Below are 17041 nucleotides of genomic sequence, written 5' to 3' on the forward strand. Positions count from 1 at the left end.
TTTCTCTGTTACAAATGGTTTGAAACATTCTTAGGGTTTTTGGCCAACTTAATACAAAATCCTTTAACTATAATGACTATAATGTCCTTTGCCAAGAATGTGCCTCAGCTTCTGTCTTGTTAGAAGATGCTGCTCTGTTCAAAGCTGATTTCTTTCGGTTTGGTGTGACATTTTAGTTTTGATGTGGCACTTGGGGTTACAGTTCCCAGGTAATTGTGGTGGTGCTGGGTTATGGTTGGACTAGATGATCTTTAATTTCTCTTTGGACCCTGTTGATTCCATGATTCCATGTAATTTGTAAGAGTGATGCATTATGGCTTTATAATTGTGTGTAGCAGGGCATTAAATGACAGAATACTCCAATAATACTGGCTGTGGGTTTATTAGCCGCCTTGTTATTTACGGGTGTATCAGTTTTTTAGTATTGCCTTGCTTAATCCATAAGTACTGTGGTCTTTAAAATGAATTACACCTTGGTGCTGCAATTACAGAGGGAGAGTCAGGCCCACGAGGAGGGCTCTGTGTTATTTGGGCTGAAGCTGCACCTCAGGAGTGATGAATCCTCACAGGTCACTCCCAAAGAGAAAAGGTCTCTGAAAGCAAATGGACACCACGCAAACAGGCAGGATTAAACCAGTACATTTCTTTAACTCGCCAAAGAATTATGGAGAATGATGTTTTTACTCTAAAAAGTGGGAGCTCAGCTGGAAAGGAAATGTTGCAGTTTTAGAGACTGGAGTGTTTGTGTGCTGATGTCAACACAGCAAAAGGTCTCCAGTCACAGCAATGAAAAATTGCACTTGGCACTGTTGTCTCAGTTTTGCATTAGCATCTTGGCTCATCATTCAGAGATTTGGAGCAGAGAATAATAGTTTTCTCCTTCAAGTTGAGGTTAAAGAGCAAATTCTTAACACAAATGTTTCATAGAAAATTGATTTCATTCTGGTAAATCTGCGAATAAACAAATCCTATCTCTAGCGCAATGCCTGTAAATAATTCATTTGAAAGTATTTACACAATCAGAAAAAAACTGGGCTGAAGGAGGAGGTCATCTAATCCATTGAACTCTCTCTTAAATCTTCATGTCTGCTTAAAAATCTCAGTGCAAGGACCAGAAACTATTCATTAGAGTGGTGTGATGCAGTTCTTCACTAACTTACAGTGAAGAGTTGCCTATGTCTAATTCATTTCCCTGGCAGCAGGGAAAAGTCACCAATTTAGTCCTGTTCTGTGGGCATGGAAGTGAGGTTCTCCGTTCACCTTGCAGGGAGTTTTTGTTACATTTTGAAGTTTTTTAACAGTAATTTCAATCTAGAGACCGTAAAGACTTTTATATCTGCTGGTACTTGATCATTTGGAGTGAGCTGTGTTGGTGATTGTTTTGTGTCTGTGCTCAACTCAAGCTGATTTTCATTTTTGAATTAATCATTTGGATTATTCTTGTCCCATCTGGGTAGTCCAGTGCCAAGCCACCCTTTTGGAAAATGATGCGACTTGGGTGCTTACCTGTAAATTATAACCACTGCTCTGGAGGTGTGTTAAGAGTAAAGATGGAAGCAATTTTAGCTGAACAAAGGGAGGATGGAAGAGATTGTAGAAGGTGTGAATGTGCTCAGGGTGTTTGCTATGAGGGAGGAAGGCATTGTAAATATGTTCATGTGTGCTGCACCTACTATATCACCCAGAAAAAGCAGGAGGATTATGGTAGAAAGCTGCTCGATACGTATAAAGCTCCAACAAATGTTTTTTTTTGTCTTTAAGACTGGTGCAAGTTGAAAACTTGCTGAGCAAAAATATTTAGAAATAAAGGCAACGGAGCTGGCAGGAGCGGCGCTGCTGAAATCAATAATAAAAGGATAATCTGTCTTTCTTTGTGGTACACAAAGCAATAATCTGTTGTTCAGATTGATTAAACGCCTCAACTCTGCTTCGATTATTAATCAATCTCCAAACCAGCTTATTGTGAGTATAATACAAAGTAGTAGAGATTGTGGATAGTGGTGATGGTGTTAAGAGCAGGAGTGTGGGGGGAGACTTTTCTCTGTCATGGGAAAAAAAATGGAACTGAGGTGAGGTGGAGGGTTTGTGTTGGATGGGCTTTTTGTTGATTTACATGTGAGAGGTTTGACTGCTGAATTCTGAAAGGGGGTCTAAAGGTCGAGTTTACACAAGTCACAGGGGTTTTGATCTCTGATTCACAAATGTAGGAAGTGCCATTGACCGGACAGAGAAGGAATGCAAAATACGAGAACTAAGCTTGGCTAGAAAAAACCTGACCAGTTAACTTTTGGAAACATGCTGGTATACTCTTTGCATTAATCATTTATTTAATTTCTTTCTTACACTAAAGCCTTTCTGAGTTGTAGGCTAGCCTAGGCTTTCAGCTTTTGAGCTTTATAGGTTATGAGAAAAAACCTCTCCTTCCTGTGTATTTTGCACCCTGTGCCTGGGGTCACATTATTGCTAAAGTGGTTTGTTGATTTTCTGGTAGGTTAGATGTTGTTTTAAAAGGCAGTGCACAGTCAAAATTTAACTTTTCTAAATGGCTCTTTACTGTATGAAAGGGGGAATTTGGGCTTGCCTTTCTTTTTCTTTTTCGACTTCTGTTAAGAGGCGCAAAAATACCGGTTTTACTGAAATTTGTGAATCACACTTTTTGAAATGCAAAATCACCGAAAGCCCTGAGCAGCAACCTTTAATTTGTCAATCTTTTGAGTCGCAAGTCGGACTAAATGACCGTCAGAAGTCCATTTCAACTTCTCTTACTCACCTTGGTCATCCCAGCCTGGCAGGACTCGGAGGAAATAAATTATTCTCCCTGATGGGAACAGCTCCATTCTCAGTACCCTCTCTCAGAGGATTTGCGCACATGCCACAAATGCTTGTTGGTTTTGTTCTGTGCTTTTAGGTTGTGGTTTGCAAACTGTTGGATGTTCAGAAAAATCTGCACCTTTTGAACAGTGTGACCTGCATGACTAATGATGGATTTTGCTGACAGTATAAATTAAATTGCATTTTCTAGCTTGACTTTTTTCCCAGTTGTGTTTGAGGTTTAGATTTTGGGGTTTTTGTTTATTTCTTGGGTTTTTTTTTTTTTTTTTTTTTTTTAATGGCAGGATGAAATAATGAAGCTGATGATAAAAATGCCTATAAAAATTCTGGCAAATTTATTACAGAACAACATGGCTTGATTTCTTATTTTTCTATCCATCTGGTCATTAGGCCTTTCCAACTGTCAGTGTCTAATATAATCTCCTTTAATAGCAGCATATAATTAGCTTTATGCTGATCAGAGGCATTTGGGACGGCGATGGTAGCATTCAAATCTGAATATCAAAATCCCAAAGAAGATAACTCAAAGAGATATATGTCCAAGCCAGCACTTATGACTTGTAGTCCTAAAGTCTGTAACTGGTGATTTAGGCATGTGAGCTTTGAACTGTGGTGTGGAAATTTATCAATTAAGAATCCTCTGGAGTTCTGGCAGCAAAGTGCAGATGTCTCTCCAAATGGTAATGTGGTAATATGTCACTTTTCCCCACCTTATACGGTCCTGTTATTGCTTCAGATATTTAATTTCTTCTTACTTGTCTTGCTTTTTATTTTAAAAAGGTAGTGAGAGTCTTGCCATTCTTCCTTTAGGAACAAATTTTCTCCATTTTCAAGCTTCATCCAGAGCTCTGCGTGTACAACCTACACACAATAGTGTTTCACAGAAGTGTTTCCTTAATGGATGTTACAGGAGTGCAATTTCCTAGTGGAAAGCTGATTTGGGAGGTGATTTTGAGGTAAATTTGTTTAACTGCACCTATCTGATAAATATCTTGCAGATATAACATGGTTGCCACTGTTAGGCAGGCCGAAGAAGGGCCCTGATTTTACTGAAACCAGGACTTCATCCTAAAAGTTCCTGTTTCTCTCAATTCTTTTAGAGAGCACTTGGTTTGAAGAGCTCGTGTTCCAGAGGTGTTCTTGCATGTGGAATTGGACAAGTCAGGCATTTGATCAGAGAAGCCCTAAGTATGGGGCAGGTTTTCAAACACTACAGAAATATATTTAGTGACTAGATCTAGCAAATTCTTAGGTTCATTGGAACATACTGGAGCCTGCTCTGCAGCCAGCCAGAATAAACCAAGCAGGGCTTCAAAAAAGGAAACACACCTTGACAAGTGAAAATTACATCTCCTGCATTACAGTTCTTATAGCTGGAATTGTCTTTGAATTTAGGCTTTCAGTTCCTCAATAAAAGATCACAGTTCCCTTTTTGTTCTCTGGCACTGTAACCCATTTGAGAATTCTGTCAACACCCCCTTCAAAAAATGCAGAAACCTGTTAAGATTTGCAGGAGAAAAAAAATCTATACAAGTTACTTTTTGCTCATAACTTGAAGTGCACAGCCAGAGCTTCCTCCAAGGAAGGTTTCAGTGCTAGAAAAGGAAAAGCAGATCTGTTTCCATATGTTCCCTATTGAAAGTAAGTAGTGACAAACTCCAGGGTTTTATTTTGGCCTGTGTGTTTGCTCGGGAGTTATTCTGGTTGTCCACTACTCTCCTCTAACTGACCAGAATGTGAGATCTAAACACATCTAAACTCTGACAGGCACAAAGAGAGTCCATGCAGCTCTCGATGACTGGATGTCAAGCGTGCTGACTTCTCAGAGAGATTCACTGTAGGAGATCTGTTCCTTACCTTCCTCCTTTAATTTCTTGCATCATTTAACCAGTGTTTTCTGTGGCAGAAGTGCTCTGCACATCAGTGCTTCCCTTTATGTTTGTTAATAAATAGTGGCTTCTGCTCCACGAGGATTTTTGGCAGGTGCTGGTGAGCATAATCCCTCCACAAACTAATAACAACTCCCAGATGTTTTAATAAGGAACCAGAACCTGTTAATGGTGGGTGGGAAGCAGCCAGTCATTCACGTGATGCCTCCTCTTTTCTCTCCCCTTTCCCAAGAAATGTAATATAGGATTGAACTCTTTCTCTCTTTGTATTCATGTTTTCTGGCTTCTCCCAGGAACTTATCTCAAACCAAATTTCCTTGTACCTCAAACCACCTTTGGACAAAGTGTAATTTTGGCGTATAGGGTGGGGAAAAGGGAATGCTACAGTCCAAAGTAAATTGAAAAATTATACACTAACATAGAAGAGCAGGTAAGAATGTTTTATGTAGAACTGAACTCCTTAAAAATAATACAAAATATTTTTTACTTCATTTATTTATTTTAATGCATGCACCAAGATCTGTAGAGAAAGCTATTGAAATATTGAGACCCTACAGAGATCCTAAAAGGTCTTGATTTCGAGCTGAATTTAACTGAGTCAACTCCTAACTGAATGTGGGGGTTTTTTTTAAATTCTCAACTATGAAACAGAAATTTAAAAATATGCCTGATGTTATATCTTAGAAGCCTTGAAGATATCCCCAGAGGTCAACAGAGATTTTCAATGTGAATATAATTATTGATAATTTGAGGCATGTGCCGTACAAGACCATAAGGAGAAGCTATAAATAGAATAACTCCTCAAAAAAGTCCATTCTTATTCAGCAGAACAGAAAATGTTCAGTAGTGTAGAGATGCTAGGAAAAAGTCTTGTAACAGAAGCATCTTCAGTGCTGGTCGGGAATGGAATGTATTTCGGCTTTTTCCATTAGCAGTTCTTTATGAAACAAAAAACCAATCAGTTCCAAAACTCCATTCTCCTCTTTACTGCTGTTCTTGGCATTATCTCTGATACAGTCAAAGTAGTTTTACACAACTATTAATTGGATCTTTGGGGGAAGATCAGCAGAATTTCCACTTCTCAGCAAAACCAAGTGGCTCTAACTTAAGGCTATCCTAGATCACTGTAAGAATATCAGCCATGGGAATTTCACCCTGAAGAATAAGACCTCTGAGAACCTTTACCTCATGGCTGTCCCATATTCATACATTTTGCCAGTGGAAGGAATGTGTGACAGTGCTATGTGGGGCAGAAACAGGGCTGAAAGAAATTTACCTCAGCATTGGTGGAGGTGAAAAGGTGCATCATTTAGAGAATGTATTTGTTGAAATCACTGTAAATATGGCTGATAAAAGTAGAAGAAAGTGGACGTAAACATTAGTGAACTCCAGTAGATTATTGATTTCTCTCGAGCAGTTTGACAGATAAAATGCTAAAGCAAAACGTTCAACTTCAAATGCATCACTTGGAGAAAATAGGAGAATGTGGCAGGGAAGGAAGGAGATGATGAATGTTACTTTGTTAGAGAGGAGAAAATGCAATTGTTCTGCATGAGGTGTTCATCACTCTCCTTTTTATGTTCTACAGCATTTGATAAACGTCCATTTAGCTGTGGCAGGCAAAAATCACTTTTAAAGTCTTGGTTCAGTGGTCATCTTTCAAAGCATTACCTCTTAATTGTATTAACTTCTGTCTGGTTCTCTGCAGCAGTTTAATGTCCGAGGCTTCCAGCAGTTCTCAGGAGAATTCAGTGAGGAATTTCACTCTGTACAAGGAGGGTGTGGTGCCTCTCCATTCCCACCAGGGCTGAACAGCTTCTAGAGGAATGCCTCTGGAGATGCTGGTCTTAGAGGGGAAACACATCTCTTCAGAATAACAACGGAACTGCCCTCAGAGGATTTCTCTGGTGTTACACACGGCTGGGAGCGCTGTTATTAGGTAGGAAGGGAGGACAGCAGACAAGCTTTCATGGTGCTAAGTCATGGGGCAGGCAGACACACACAGGTGTTTGAGGTGGAAAAAGAAAGGGAGTAAGCTAAAATGCTGCATGGAGTTTTTTTTTTGTTTGTTTGTTTTTTTTTTGTTTTTTTTTTTTTTTTTTTTTTACTTTAAACAATGCCGTCTTGCTTGTTTACGAAGAATTCACCAGTTTTGTTCCTTAAAAACGTTGGTGAAAAATGAGGTGCAAATGAGAAGTGGAGAAAGACTTTTGCTGAGAAATGTCGGCCTTTTTAACAGCACCTTCGCCCAGCCCCACAAAGTGCTCAGTTAGTCTGAATCTCTTTTGTAGTCTGTAACATTTTGCTCTAACACACGTTCGTATGCACAGCACCATCCAGCAAAGTTTTTCCTTGTTTCTGAGTTAAATTACCATAGCAGATTTCCGTGTGCTTTTGGAAGGTGACAGAGACAGCAGTTCTGTTCTCGAGGCAGGTTTCGTGAAAGATCTTTACTATTTATTACACCTACTCCCGGTGGAAGATTACAGTTACTATCCCACTTCAGCAACTCTTTACCTGAATCCTGACAGCTCTTAATTATGTGTGAAAGAAGAAGTTACATGCAGAGAAAATTCTCAGAGCATCACCTGTGAGATGCATTCCGCCTTAGAACGTCTGCGGCAGGGCCATTTGTCATGTGGTTCTCGTTTGGTTATTTTTGCTTCAGGAGCTGGGAGATTCTGCCTGACTTTTGATATCAGAATTTGCATTGGGAAGGAATTTCTGCTGCTGCTTTCCCAATGTTGCTCTCTTTTTAAAATTTTTTTCCCCTCTCCCTCTTCTGTTGGATTTGGTTCTGTGTTTCTTTCTTTAAATGAGCCTCTTGCAGTCTGTGGCTGAGTTTACTGCTCAAGGAAACACAAAGAAATAACTAAGAGGCTTTCAAATTTCTGATCAAGTTTAATGTCAAATCTTATTATTCAGCTACATAACTTTATTACCCTTCAGTTATAAATGTTTTATTTTCTGTTTAAGTATTCATTAGCAACAATGTATTAATGTCTGTACTCGGAGAAATGCACTGCAATGGCAGTCTTGTTGGAGCTGATTTCCAAACTAATTTCAAGACTGCAGAAGCTGGTATTTAAAAAATGTCCTATTCTAAATCCAAGATTTTAAATGATGCCCAGCTTCCAGACCATGTTAATGAGTAAAGATAACTGAGCTAGGACAGATGTACAGATTCCTGGTCCCGACTAGGTGTAGGGTGCTGGTAACTCTGCCATTTAATGCAGGAGAAATCTGTTGCCACACAAAAGCAAGGAAATTCCAGTCTTCTAGAAACATCTAGCCGGGCTATTGAGAAAAGGTTTTAATGCATGATCCATCTTACAAGATCTCTGTTTCTGTGGGGAAGTTGGGCTTTAATGCATTGATATTTCCAGAGAAACTGTTTTCCCTAAAAAGTTCCAGGAAGCTCTCAACATTTTACCACAATTAAATTGTATTTATGATGGGTTATTATTTCCTGCCCAGTCTCTCATCACAGAGGTTATTCAATTATGGATGGTCACTCTGTGTTTTAATAATTCTTTCTGAATTTATATTTCAGCACGAAACTTAAGATGGCTTGAACTAAACCTCATTTATTAAAGGTAATCTTAACAGCACAAGGTATGTTAAATTATAAAATGCGAAGAGTTCCAGGAAAGAGAAGATCATTGGGGATTGTAGTAGTAACTTGATTTTGTAGATTGAGTGGCATTGATGGCTTCACCACCCCCTTAATCAATATGCTACAGGAAACAGCCACATGTGTGACTGTAGCTTGTTTTCTTCTACTGCTATTAAACCGTCAATAGAATTGTCAATAAAGGGAGCTGGCCACTTGTTGGAAAGCTCCCATCTGCAGTACAGATAGTAGAGAACGTTCCTGAAAAAAGCCGGTGGTGTCCCAGCAGCATTAAAAGCGGAGTTTCAGAAATCCATGTAAGCATTTGTGCACTGCAGCTCCTCCACAGCAGGGCCAGGCTTTATAGGGACAAGGTCACCCTGCTGCCCTCGGTGGAAGGGGAGTGCCCAGCTGCTTGGGGATGAGAATTGCAGGGCTTTTTCCCTGCCTAATTAGCAATATTACTTTCTGTTTTGCACATCCCTCTGCATGTGTTCCGAAGAAGTCTGCAGGGAGCTCATTATGTTCCCAGCCTTGTAGTTACAGGCTTGCAAAGCTGTACCTTCAGGGGGGTGGGAGGTGCATTCACTTGAAGGAGTTCCTTAACCAGACCGAAACACTGCTGAAAACTTGTAGGAACTCTGTAGGATGTCTCCTGTGGGGCTTGCTTTATCCTGCCCTGCGCCTTCCTGCAGAGAAGCTGTCCAGATGAATCTTCCTGACATATTTTTCACTTTGAGATAATGGCTGAGGGCAGAATTTTGGCTCAGATGTCATCTGTTAATGAGTCTCTAACCAATGAATGGGTTTGGGGAGAAAAAGGAGACAATGAGACCCTGCTTATCACCTCCTTGGCGTGATTTTTCAGCACCCAGCGTGGTTTCATTTCCTATCAGTACAGTTTAGTGTGAGGGTTTTTTATTTTTTCTCCCCTCTTTGGTGGCGCCTGGGCGAGCCGTGAGAGAATCCCATTCCCAGCACTCTGCTGTGCTAACACACTGCAAGCAAGACAAGGAGTTTTCAAAGGAAGGATGTAGGGCAGGAGCTTATGAAACCCCTTTGAGGACAGCAGCATGAACATTTGCTGTGAGAATGGCTGTCTGACTCCAAGCCCACTTCTCTTTGAGCTTTCCTCTACTGAAGGCTGGATCCCTAAATCAGAAAAGACGGCCCAAAGTACCTCATGGAATTATTTTGTGTAAGCAAGATAAACAGTTTAAACTGAAGGAAGCGTTGTGCCATTATTTCCTGGCCACCGTGGAACGATGCCAGAAGCTGCTCCTCAAAAATTCTGTTAATCTTTACTCAGTGGGGATGTCACTGTGTGAAGTCCCAATTGCTCTAGTTGATCAGTACTTTAAAGAGAATTATTAGTCAGAGGCTTATAAAAAGATGCAATACTTTCCCCCATGGATGAACTGCACCTTTCTCACTCTCACTGCCACCAGATAAATGATTTTGGGTTTGTATAACCATGTGTGGGCATGCACTGCACCCCATTATCCTGTGGAACAAGTCTAATTTAAGTGATCAGACATAAAATGGTGTTATCCACATAACTTTCACTGGAATGCACATGCACAGACCCCAGAATAACACAGAATTAAAAGGGCAGTTTCATTTAACAAAGCCTAGTTTGCAGAAGAATAGTTTTTAACAGTTACAATTGAAATATTGACATCTATATATATAAATACATAAATATATATATATGTATTTTTTTAGGAGTGTAAATGACATCAGCAGCCCTGATAGCTGTCTGGTAGGAAATCAGATGGTTGATAAGGAAAACGTAAACAGCAGGAGACAATCAGCACATGCTGTCCCTTAGACTCCCTGCATACCCCAAGACAGAAAAATTCACTAATCAGGTAACACCCAGTATTGCTCCTGGAAGATGCTTATTTTGTTTTAGGAGAGAAAAATGAAAATTTAATTCACACAGGGAAAAATAATTGCCACAAGTCTGTTTTGTTTGCTCACAAATCATTTGATTTGGGGCTGATCAGCCTTGGTATTTCTGGTTTTATTTACATGAATGGCTTCTGTGGGGTGTAGAATAGTTTGGGAAGCTGGTGAGAAATATGCTGTCACACGATGCCTGAATTATTATGCAGATAAAATTTACCAACTTCCCTCCTCCGGTTTATCCTATTTGGAAAGATACATGAGAAATAAATGGCTGGGTTTAGTGGAAGTAAGTGCTACTTCATCTGGAATAAGCATCCTGTCATTTCAAGATTTACAGCAGTAGCCATTCTCCACTACTTCTGCTCAGCCTATTTCACTCTGCTTCTTCTCTGCTTTAATTGCATTTTTGAGCCTTTCTCCTTTGCCTACTAGCTTGTTTTCTGTTTGTGGTTTGGTTTGGTTTTTTGTTGGGTGTTTTTTTTTTTTTCTCCCAGATAATCTGGAAGGTGAAGAATGACCGGGCAGAACTCAAATGCCATTTTGTTATGCTTAATAGCTGATTAAAAATGAGCTGGCCCCTCTCTGGTGCTCACGCTCAAATGCTCTCTCTTGGGTGTTTGAAATTGAGTCATAATTGCTGATGCCAAAAGCTGTCAGTACAACGGGATAGGAAGCAGTCAGCTCTTCTTAGTGTTATATAAAGTTGTCATTTTGGAAGAATGAGCAATGATAAAGAACTGTTGCAGTGCTTTTGCCCGTTTTCACAGCAAACCACACTGCTCGTGTTGCTTCTCTTGGTCTCTTCTCTGATAAATTAATTTTCTCCTGTAAGGGAGGAATTCAAAACAAAGCAACAGGAATTTAGGCAAAATTGAGGGGAAATGAGGCTGCATTTTTGGAAATATTTCTATCAGAGAAGCTTGTTCCTGCATGCAGTACAATAATGCATAAAAAGATTTAAGATTTTCATGTAAAACATGAAATTGAATGTATTTTTTTTATCGTGGCAGGCATATTAGCAGCTCTAGCTGTACATTTGAAGAAAGAAAATTCTGTAAAACCTTCTTAGCTCTGTATGTAATACATATATTTACAACACAAAATGCTGACTTCCCTAATCATATGTGATTTAGTGAGTAATATAAGGCATATTAATATTTATGGTGTTCGAAATCTTAGCAGAGAATGCTCTCACTGGCTTCTGCAGTATCGATGTTTTCAAGTGGACAGCAGTGTGCCTACTCTGAAAACTCGTATCTTTGCTTTCTCATTAACATTCAAATTACTTGCAGGGTGATTATTAATGAAAATAGACATTGTGCAATCCAACTCTGCAGACACTGTTTCTTTTCAGTAAGCAGTAATTTACTCCTGCCTCTCTGTAACCTACAAGGTAATGAAACTCTTCTGAAATTCTGCGTTTCATAGCTGTAGCTGCAAATCAGCCTTCGGAGTCCCGGCATCTGTGGGATGTGTGCATCCATTTGCTGAGTCAATGTTCCAGTTTTCTGACTCACCTCTTTCACTGAGGGGACAGCAGCTTTTCTGAGGCTGTTCTGCACCAGAACCGGCTGCTTCCTCACCCAGTGTCCCATTGTTTTGTGAATTATGCTTTAAAAATTTCACAGTGGACAACCTGTGCCCATTAAACAGACATAACTTCCCTGGGTTGCTCGTACGCCTCCCAGTGCTGTTACTTTTCCGTTGTTATCTGACTGCAGCTATCAACTCCACAGACATTAGGGTAAGAAAATATGTTCAGCTGACACACCAGCAGAAATTCACCTGACTGCAGGCTCTGTAAATCTGCCTTATAAATGCCTCTTGTCTTTATAAAACACTGAGCAAAACTAAAAAAAAAAATGGGCAAATTCTTCTGCAAGGCAAGAAATGCTAAAGCAGAGAGAGGATGGCTTGGAGAGAAAACACTGGATGCATTTGTTTACAGGAGCTGAGACTTTGTAAATTGAGTAGGAACTTCTTAGAGACGGCAGGTTCTCAATGTGGAAATTATTATCTGCACATTGTGGCAAACCAGTGTTACCAAGCAAACTGCATCCAAAGGGCCTGACTTTCAGCTGTGGGCTGTTCTTCCTGTGTCTGTCAAGTGGTATAAATGATATTTAAGTGATCTTTTTTGTGGATTTTTCTTCGGGAGGTTCTTCCCCCCCCCCCCCTCCCCCCCCCAGATTAGCAAAATGATGGAGACTGGCCACGATAAAATTGGCTCTTTCTTTCAATTTTGTAAGTATCCAGGTTATGTTTGATAATTTGAAATTTAGATTTTGTGTCTGGGCAAATCTCAAGTTTGGAAGCATACGAGAATGGTCTCTGTGTGTCATTAACCCCATTCCAAACATCCTTAGGTACAATTAGATCAGACATAAGAAATTAATTATCTTTGGCACGGGAGCGTTGACACAGTCTGCAGTTTTGGAGATAAAGCAGTGAAAACCTGGAAAATGTAATGGCCTTGCTCTGTAGTACCTGAGAGGAGATGGTTGTTGGCATAACAATAATATCTTATCTCCCTTTTATTTATAAATCTAGTTTGGCTGGATACTGTGTGATTTCCTAACGAGAGGACCTTACTGTTCTCAGTACTTTGAATTCCACAGAACCATTTCCCAAGACTTTTCTAAGGCAAAGGTTTTCCTTTGTTTGCCCTGGGCTTCTGCTCTTTCCTTCAGCAGCCTGTAGCTCATTTAATCCAAGAAAATTCTCTGCAGCCCCAAACCTACCACTGTTTCCATGATTCTAACTCTATTTCTCCTGTTTGCTTTGCTGATGCCACAATCAACCCTTTCCCCCAACAGCCTGAGGGGGTGATTCAGGAAGATAAATCCAGGGATAAACTCTGAGCTGCACCCTTGGGTTTTCCATCTCCAGCCATCAGCTCCGTGTCTCACCCAGCTCTGAGCTGATCTGCTCCCTTTGGCATGGAAATCTTCCTGTCTGCACAAATTACAGGATACTCTGATTGCCAGGATGCCCTTGAGCTTCTTAAAAAATGAAAAGGAAAAAGCGTCGCATGCTGTTCAAAAAGGACAGGGGTAAAGGTCTTCTAAGCAAAGACTCAACAGTTTCCTAGCCTACCAACAGAAGAAATACCACATCTGGGTATTTTTCCATGGTTTCATCTGTCATGCTTCAGATTTATCTTGATGCATTTGTATTTGACTTCATTTTTCATGTTTAGCTTGATTTAAAGATTTTGGAGGAAAAATATCTTTGAAGGCATATCTGGTTTTTTGGCTTCTGTTGGCTTCTGTTTTTTGATTAATCTTCTGAGCAACAATATTGTTTTTCACTTCTGTACACACTGTACACATGATTTAAAATCCTGAATCTGAAATGTTAGTATTCAAAGCCAGACTTGTATTACCGTGTTTATGACATAAAGATATTTTCAATATGTTTATACCAGTATCTGATTTTAAAATTACCCCTATTTTTGCAGGGAAAAAAAAAATGTATATTTTGCATTTCTATATTTAGCAATAATGATTATGTGCTTATTTATACTCATAGATACTATATAAAGTTATTATTATTACTTTATGAAAAAGCAAGTATGCTTTTTATTTTGTAAGAGGATACAGAGTCAACTTTATTTACTGTCCCCTTCTTAAGGGGTAAGGATAACTAAGACGGGAGGAAGTTTTCAAAACAGGTGCAACTGGGACTCTGGTGCTGTGGCTTGTGTAATTTTAACCTCTGAAGGTCAAACAATGTTTTTGCAGAGTTACAGCCACATGTTTGGTTCCCACTTCTCCCATGGTCATTCTAGGGCTGAAATCTTCAGTTTTGGGGAAAAGGCGGATGAACTTTGTCTCCTTTATCCTGTGAGAATATTTGATGATGTGTCTCCTAAAAGACATGCTTGAGGGTAAACTGAAGTCACTCATCTGACTTCTTGCTCTGATCTCAATGAGTGTTTCTTAGCAGCTTTTTTTGCCTACAAATAAGTATTTGATGGTGCTGGGCTTTGGTAGAGCTCTCCCTGTATTCAAAGGAGAGCGGCGGGAAAGACACAAATAGAAAGGAAAACTATTTTTATTTCAATTAAGAAAACAATCTCTGAAGCTGCGTGTCATTTGTAGGCCCGTGGAAATCAAGGTGTGATTTGACTTCCACAAAGCAGCATTGCAGAAACAGAATTCAAGGAGGAAACTCATGAGGTCAGTTGATGCCACAGACAATTCTCTCTTTAGAACTGTTACTGTCTCTGTTTGAGGGTTCTTCCTGGTTTCTCTGTGGCTGAAAATAGAAGGGATAATGCAATAGCTGAAGCTCATTTGAGCTTGGAAATCTTAGATGGATCCAGCTCTCAGCTCTTCAGATGTTGTGTGACTCAATGGCATTTCTTGGGGTTTGATTGCTCTGCTCTCGAGAGGTTTCTCTTCAAACCTGGCAGCAGCAGAGCACTGTTGACAAGGAATGGAAATTCTAACTCTTATTTCTTTAAATTTTTCGCTTGACTTATTAATATATTTTCCCCCCACTCACTTAATTCTTTTCTCTGTAAGAAGTTGGACAAAGTTCTAAGTTAAGGCTTTTTTTTTTTCTGTTTTGTAACTGTTTCTTTTTTGGCTTGCATGAAAATAATTTTCTTAATAATGCCACAATGCAGAGCACTTGTACAAATTAGCCTGAGAGAGATGTGTTGAAATCATTGTGAGACTCTTGCATTATTTACATCATGACATTCTGTCAGGGTACTAATGCTGGAAACTGTTTATATTCCTGGATTTAACAAATATGTAAATCAGGTGCACATTTCCCTAGGAATGCAAATGTCTCTAATGAGGAAAGACAGACTTCAGAACAAACAAACAAAAGCAGAGAAAATGTTAAACAGCTTGTGTGAAAGTGGGGATAGAAAGGAAGTGGACTGGAGATTCTGGGATGTAATCCTTGCAATCCTGGGATTGTTTAATCAGCCCATCTTGAAGCCTTGACAGATCAATTGTTTCTTAGCAGGGAGAGAGCTGGGGAAGGATGGCAGCCAGGCAGAGTTTTCCCATAAGAAGGCATGAAAATCTCTGGTTTTGCTCTTTGTGGCAGTCTAGAGAGCTGAGAGGATTGAGTTCCACTGGCTGCATTCGTTAACTCGGGCACAAAACCACTCCAAAGGGCCCCAGCTCTCTGAAACACTTGTTTGTGTTGCAATAATTAAAATAGCTCTTTGATTTCAGTGTGGAGGCACAGAATGGGAATAGCATCGTGGTGAATTGGGTTTAAGTATTATAGAAGGATTTGAATGTCCTTCAGAGAAGCATTCAGTTCAGATTTTATGTCAGAACTTTGCCCTGATTTAGTAAGGATGACTGATACCTTTGAATCACAATGCTCTGGATTGAGTTTATGCATGGTGGGAATGGTTTTTATTGTGCTGTGTTTGTGCTGTGCTTGTTATTATGCACTGCTCACTGAAAACTTTATCTTCCATTACAAGCTGAATTCCTTTCTGAAGAGCAATTAAACAAAATTTGCTTACTAAAATAAGACATCATTTATTTCAAGCTGGCTTCTATTTTGAATTTTGATGGCTTCCTGCTAAATATGCAAGCTTTCTTTTCTGTGAAATTAGCTCAGTATCTAAAAATCTGAGTTCCTTGGTATTTTGTTTTTCGTCGTGTAGCTTCAGCCCCCAAAGTTCTGCTAAGAATTATATTTCCCAATTATCAGCCATCTTTAAGAACATCATTATGGCAGAATCAGTCTGACTCCTCAAAGATCTATGAATTATGGATAGCGCATGAGTAATAAACGGGGTAAAATGTTTTAATTAACATTCTTCAGTAATCCTTTAGCTGCATATTGTACGTAACTATTGCCTTCTCTAGTTCCAGACTTTTAACTAAAAAACATGCTGCGTGTCTGTTACAGTCAGAATGTCAGTTGGATTCCGTGCTGTGACAGCACCACATTCCTGATGCTCCCGTCTCGTTTGTCTCTGTCATTACAGATCTGGCCTTGCTGTAGCACACCCTGCCCTGATTGTGCTGGCAGGGCTGATGGGGAGGGATCATTAGAAGCAGAGCAAAATCCATCTTGAGAAATGCTGTCTTGAACTTCCCTTGTGCTGCCTCGTCTGTCATGCAGATACGGGTACGAGAGGCTGGGGAAGTTCTCTGAGCAAAACTATTTCCCGACCAGATCTGTCCCGAGGTTGTGCCAAATCCCTGTGTCCCAGTGTCTGTGGGATGTCCAGCAGGGGTGACAATTCCTTGGAAAGAGGACATGAGGAGGGCTGTGTTGGTAAGGTTGGCCTCTCTTCACCCCACTTCCACCATAAAGGTGGAGACAAGCTCTGCAGCAACACCAGCTGGCCCAGAATTTATTTCTCATTTCTTTCTCAGCACTCCACATCCAGCAGCTTTCTCCAGAAACAGCGTGTGGGAGGTGCTGGTTTTGTGCTGTGTGAACTCTGAACCTCCCCTTTGGAGGAGTGAGGAGGCCGTAATTACTGTGAGCTGCTGGGCAGAGAAAACCTGATATTCACCAAACCCTCGCTAGAAGCTGGACTAGCATCTTGTTAAATTGGTACCTCTAATACCTCTAATTAATGCCTTGACTGGGTCTCCAATAGAGCAGGAGTTCAGTGACTTCCTTAAAAATTATTCTTCATTATGTACACATTAAACTGACTTTTAAATAGTGTACAGTTGCTGTCAGCTGAACTGCTTCTCAGAAATCTGAACTGGCAGGTGCCCTTAAGTCTTGTTGATTTGGATTAATGTTTTAAGTACTACCAGAAATTGTATTTACAGTTCATAAAAAGAACCTTAAA

This window comes from Chamaea fasciata, unplaced genomic scaffold, assembly GCF_029207755.1.
Source record: "Chamaea fasciata isolate MVZ Bird 193981 ecotype frontalis unplaced genomic scaffold, bChaFas1.0.hap1 SCAF_4, whole genome shotgun sequence".
Lineage (NCBI taxonomy): Eukaryota > Metazoa > Chordata > Aves > Passeriformes > Sylviidae > Chamaea > Chamaea fasciata.